Here is a 6529-nt window from a genome sequence, read left to right as displayed (position 1 = left end):
GCTACCTTCATAACCCGCATGAATCACTAAAGAAAGCATTTTTTGTTCATATTAACATCTTTCTTTTAACTAATTAATAAATTGATTATGAAAAGTAAGTAAAATTCACTAAAATACTGTTAATGAACATAAGTACGTTAGCTAAAAGAAACAGCCAAATCGTCTCCATTGGGACTTTGAGCCCGACATCATCAAGATTATTTCGTGCAGTCCGTGATTTTGTTAGGTCGCTGTAGGTTTTGACCAATTGATAAACAGGGCGTGTCAATTTCAACCCTGTTAGTTTCTCATTTATTTTAGCCGCTGTAATATATCGACGAATCGATAAACGGGGCGTGTAAATATCAGTCTGACTGTTTCTATAGAGCTATGAATTAACTATAATTTTCCGTAAGAAATAAGGGGAATAACTTGCTAGATGTAAATATTGTTTGCTAAATTACATATTCGTCTTGATTTTGTATATGCTTTTAACAATGTTGTTGATTAACAAATACATGTATTATGAGTGTACATGTAATTCGTTTGTCATTCACGATATTGCATGTTTAAATAGGATAACACCCACACGAACTCAGAAATAGCCCTTATAGGGGAAAACACACAGGCCAACGTCGTTGTTCGAGGGAAGTATATGTATGCTCACACGGTTGTGTTTTTGGCTCTAGGCATATTTTCGATAAGTTAACTATATAAATTCAATAAATGTTAATTAATCAAGGGAGTCCGGGCCCTCTCCCGCCCTAGATCCGCGCATGAGATTGAGTAATAAACTTAATCAATTATAGCTAGTTTCTGATGGACACTTTGAGAGATATCGCCTTGGGCACGAACGAATGTACATATTAACCATTCTAAAATTGTACAATACTTGACCATAACGGGGTTTGAAGTCACACGCTTACGCTTAATTATGGAAATCTTATATTGAAGGTGCTATTTTGAAATATATTTTCAAAAACAGGTCAGTGAGAATTAAATTTAAACAGTACTAGTATAGATTTAATTTGAAATGTTCGTTTCCATAGACAGTACGTCACAATATGAATGTACCCCATAGCTCAACTATCAAACCAGCTTTTTCACCGAATCACAACATTTCATAAATTTTGATTTACGATAAATCAAGTCACAAATAAACAAATACCGGGGCATTCGCCTCAATTAATCCAAAGTGTGTGATTCATTCCACTCCTGAACCGATAAATCAAGTCACAAATAAACAAATACCGGGGCATTCGCCTCAATTAATCCAAAGTGTGTGATTCATTCCACTCCTGAACCGTAGTGCAAAAGTAAATTATCAAACCAGTTTTTCACCGAATCACAACATTTCAATAATTTTAATTAAATATCTAATATTTGAAATATGTCTGTGTGGGGAAAGATGCGACGATAAATCAAGTCACAATTAAACAAATAAAGGGGCATTCGCCTCAGTTAATCCAAAGTGTGTGATTCATTCCACTCCTGCACCGTGGTGCAAAAGTTTACTGCAAGACTTTAAATAATGTAGCTTAGCCAAGTTCATTCCATGATCGAGTCGGTCATTCATCTCCGAACTCTTTTTGCTAAGTGTCAAAGTGTTAATCTCTGACTACATTGTCACATTTGCACATGAAAAAATATTGTGCAAAAAATTATATATTTCGCGTTAACGGTTTTATATACTATTTTTCTGCAATGATGGCTACCTTCATAACCCGCATGAATTATCAACAAACACGTTTTGTTGTTTATATTTACATCTTTCTTTTATCAAATTAATGAATTGGTAAAAGTAAAAGTAACTTAATTATTTTTAATGTACATAAGTACATTAGATAAAAGAGAAAGCCAATTCGTCTTATATGGAAATTTGAGTCTGGCATCATCATCACTATTTCATTTTCTTAGGCTGCTGAGGGTTTCGACCTATCAATAAATTGGTAAGAATTGGGTTGTGTAAATTTCAGTCCTGTCAGTTTCTACAGAACAGTGAATTATAAATATTTAACAATATGTAGAGCCATGATGCACAATCGGTTTTCTTAACAAATTTTCAATAGGCCCAGGGGTTGCATCGCTCGCCTCCGCAACAAAAGTCATAACTGATTGAATCAGCACTTTACAGTATCATATTCAAAATATCTTGACAAATAAGTACGGTTGATCTTGCACAAAAACTTTAAAATCTGCCAATTTTTACGAACAGATTTTTTTAAATTATACTTCTATATTAAATATTAAAATCTGCTTGGTTAAGACGCAGTTTATAATCCATTCAATTTCCATAGCATTAGCAACACACTTGGAATCGGGTAACATTATACATTTATTGCATGATGGTGAGGGAGATATGAAGATTTATTCCCCCAAGAAAAATCATATTTCTTAAGGGTTTTGCCCGAGCGTGCTTCCACATAATTTATGGCCGATTGGTTTTTGAAAAGAAGTATTCTAAATATTTTTTCTAAATGTTTCAATGTTAAATTTCAAAATCCCATTGAGGCACCACCCTACCCCATGGGACCATGATTTAAACAAATTTGAATCTACATTACCCAAGGGAGCTTCCATACAAATTTAAGCTTTTCTGGCCAAAAGGTTAATAATACTAAGATTTTAAATGATTTTCTCCATATATTCCTATGTACAACTTCAAACCCCTTCCCATTGTGGCCACATCCTACCTCTAAGACCATAATTTGAACAAATTTGAATTTACACTACCCAAGGATGCTTCAACACAAGTTTCAGTTTTTCTGGCAAAATAATTTTTGGGAAGATTTTGGAAATATACAAGCAAATTCTCAATAAATCTAAATTATCCCCCCTTTAAATAGGATGTGGCCCTTCATATGAACAAACTTGAAGTTCTCTTCAGCCAATAATGCTTTGTGCAAAAGAAGGTACAGTTTCTTTTGATATTTGCCCTTAAATTCAAAAGTTGTTTAAATCTAAAAAAAAATACACATATACTATCTTGAACATGTGTGTATATGAAATGCCAAGTTATACACGTTTATCTTGTTTCAAAAAATAATAATGACTTCAACATTTTGGCACATTTCTAAGATTTGGTAAAAAATGGCACATTTTCTCATAGTTTTTTGAAAAGGAAAATGTATCTGCAGCCATCACCCAGAGCAAAATTAATATATTTTATGTGTTTTAACATGATAAAGTTATAATGTGAGTTTCATCGTGGGCGATGACTGTGGACAGTTTTCTATTAAAAAAAATCAACCCGGGAATTGGTGACTTCTGTTCAGTTTTATGAAAATTACGGGAAAATGCACTGTTTGTGACTTCACAATTACTCTTGTGAAAGTCTAATCAGATAACTATTTATAGATCCTTAGTTTATGGGTATTTTTTCTGTAAATAAATGTTTCATTTCCATTTTTGGTGATATTTTTAAATTCACTCTAAAACAGGGCAAAATATGAATGGAACTGTACCTAGTTCTTTGGTTGAAATCAGCCGTGGTTCTGGAGAAGAAGAAAAGTTGGCTCAGGTGAGTTAATAAATAAAGGAGATATTACTCAGTAGTCAGTACAATAATGCATTATCCTTGCTGCTATAGATCAGACAGGTTAAGGGATGTCTGGGAACAAGACCTGCTACTGAAACTCTGACCTGCTCAATTATTTGGAAGACATGGGTACCATTAAGGATCTGAAGCCTTTTCAGTCAAAACCTTTTAGAACATGTAAAAGGGAAATTCAACAACAAACATAGGTAATCACAGATTACAAGGCTCGCCGAGACAAGGCATCACCCTTCTGAGACATCACCTTTAGGAGACTCCCTTTATCATATTATACGAAAATCATATACTTTGTGATCTTGGATATTCATGGATGCTGTTTTGACACAATATCGTATATCATCTGTTAAGAAATTGTATGAGAATCATATGTTCATCTTATACGGTATTATAAGATACGATGTTTATCAATACAATAATATAAAATACAATATTGAATCCAATCATACTTACAATAAATCTCATATAATGAAATAAAATACTGTAATAAATAACGATGAGATATAATATTGTAACACATGACATGACATTGCATTGTGTTTTTCATTATTGTATTTGATCACATTATTTAATATCATAATACATTATATAAGATACAATATAGTATTATATGATACAATACCATGTCACAAAAAATAATATAATATATAAACTAATATCATATTATACAATATCGTATCATATAATACAATATTACATAATGCAATATTATATGTAACAGTAGAATGTGATAAAAAAATATATTTATGATACAATATCATATGATATAACATTGTATCATAATATTCAATATTATACATAACAATATCATGAAACAATATCATATCATAAAATATAAAACAAGAGGCCCATGGGCCACATCGCTCACCTGAGGAACAATAGGTATTATAAAATCAGCTTAATGGAGTCATAATACAAACTACCTGGACAATGTACAATAATACATGTTGATGCTGTATAAATAAAATCCATTTTCCCCTGGATATTCTTATGTTTATAATCATTAGTCCCTTTTCTAACAGGGCGATTTTATAGTCATATCATATGTTGAGTATTGCAGTTCTCAAAAAGATCCTTAACAATTGTTTATATATGGGATATAAACGTACATAAACTCTGAACCTTCTTGTGAGGCCAAAGAATTGTCCTGGGGCCAAAGTCTTAACAATTATAAAGAATCATCTGGCTGATTAGTTTCTGAGAAGAAGATTTTTAAAGATTTACCATATATATTCCTTTGTTAAACTTTGAACCCCCATTGTGGCCCCACCCTACCCCTGGGGATCATGATTTTCACAACTTTGAATTTACACTACCTGAGGACGCTTCCACACAAGTTTAAGCTTTCCTAGCTGATTAGTTTCTGAGAAGAAGATTTTTAAACATTTACTCTATATATTCCTATGTAAAACTTCGATCCCCCATTGTGGCCCAACCCTACCCCCGGGGGTCATGATTTTCACAACTTTGAATCTACACTACCTGAGGATGCTTCCACACAAGTTTCAGCTTTCCTGGTCTTATGGTTCATGAGAAGAAGATTTTTAAAGATTTACTCTATATATTCCTACGTTAAATTTCGACCCCCAATTGTGGCCCTCCCTACCCCCGGGGGTCATGATTTTCACAAATTAGAATTTACACTACCTGAGGATGCTTCCACACAAGTTTCAGCTTTCCTGGTCTTATGGTTCATGAGAAGAAGTTTTTTAAGAATTACTCTATATATTCCTATGTAAAACTTTGACCCCCCATTGTGGCCCCACCCTACCCTCGAGGGTCATGATTTTCACAAACTAGAATTTACACTACCTGAGGATGCTTCCACACAAGTTTCAGCTTTCCTGGTCTTATGGTTCATGAGAAGAAGATTTTTAAAGATTTACCCTATATATTCCTATGTTAAATTTCGACCCCCCATTGTGGCCCCACCCAACCCTCGGGGGTCATGATTTTCACAAATTAGAATTTACACTACCTGAGGATGCTTCCACACAAGTTTCAGCTTTCCTGGTCTTATGGTTCATGAGAAGAAGATTTTCAAAGATTTACTCTGTATATTCCTATGTAAAACTTCGACCCCCCATTGTGGCCCCATCCTACCCCCGGGGGTCATGATTTTCACAAATTAGAATCTACACTACCAGATGATGCTTCCACACAAGTTAAAGCTTTCCTGGTCTTATGGTTCATGAGAAGAAGATTTTTGAAAATTTCTCGAAAATTTTCATAAATTCCTTATTATCTCCCTTTGCAAAAGGGCGTGATCCTTAATTTTCACAAATTTAAATCCCCTTAGGCTAAGGATGCTTTGTGCCAAGTTTGGTTGAAATTGGCCCAGTGGTTCTTGAGAAGATGTTGAAAATGTGAAAAGTTTACAGACAGACGGACAGACGGACAGACAGACGGACGGACGGACGGACAGACAGACAGACAGACAGACGGACGACAGACAAAATGTGATCAGAATAGCTCACTTGAGCTTTCAGCTCGGTGAGCTAAAAATTGATACAATTTCATTATCGTATCATATAACCTTTTACAATATAACATGATATAATATTGTATCATATTAAATAATAGTGTATCATATCATACAATAATATATCATAGGAATCATGTTATATCATTTAACAACAAAACATCTATCAAGTAGGTTTGAATGAGGTAGATTTTTTTAGCATCCTTGATAATGGAGATCAGGCTCTGATCTGAAGCTACCTCTACGGATCATTTATATTATATTTAAACTATGCAAGCTATTATCTATAAAACATGTGACCTGTTCCAAAAAACTAAACCTCATCCAGCATCCAAAACCTAAGGCTCAGATTCAGCATTCAAGCCTGTTAGGTCCATCAGTATCATAAGACGCATCATCCATGCACGTTTAGTGAAGTTAGGACCAGTACATGCAATAACTAAAATATTATCATCAGAGCACACCTGTTTCAAAAACTTTAACCAGGTCTAAAAACCTAACCTCTTCCAGCATCC

The sequence above is a fragment of the Crassostrea angulata genome, chromosome 6, assembly GCF_025612915.1.
Source record: "Crassostrea angulata isolate pt1a10 chromosome 6, ASM2561291v2, whole genome shotgun sequence".
In the NCBI taxonomy this organism is placed as follows: domain Eukaryota; kingdom Metazoa; phylum Mollusca; class Bivalvia; order Ostreida; family Ostreidae; genus Magallana; species Magallana angulata.
Note: the sequence above shows the minus strand (reverse complement) of the source record.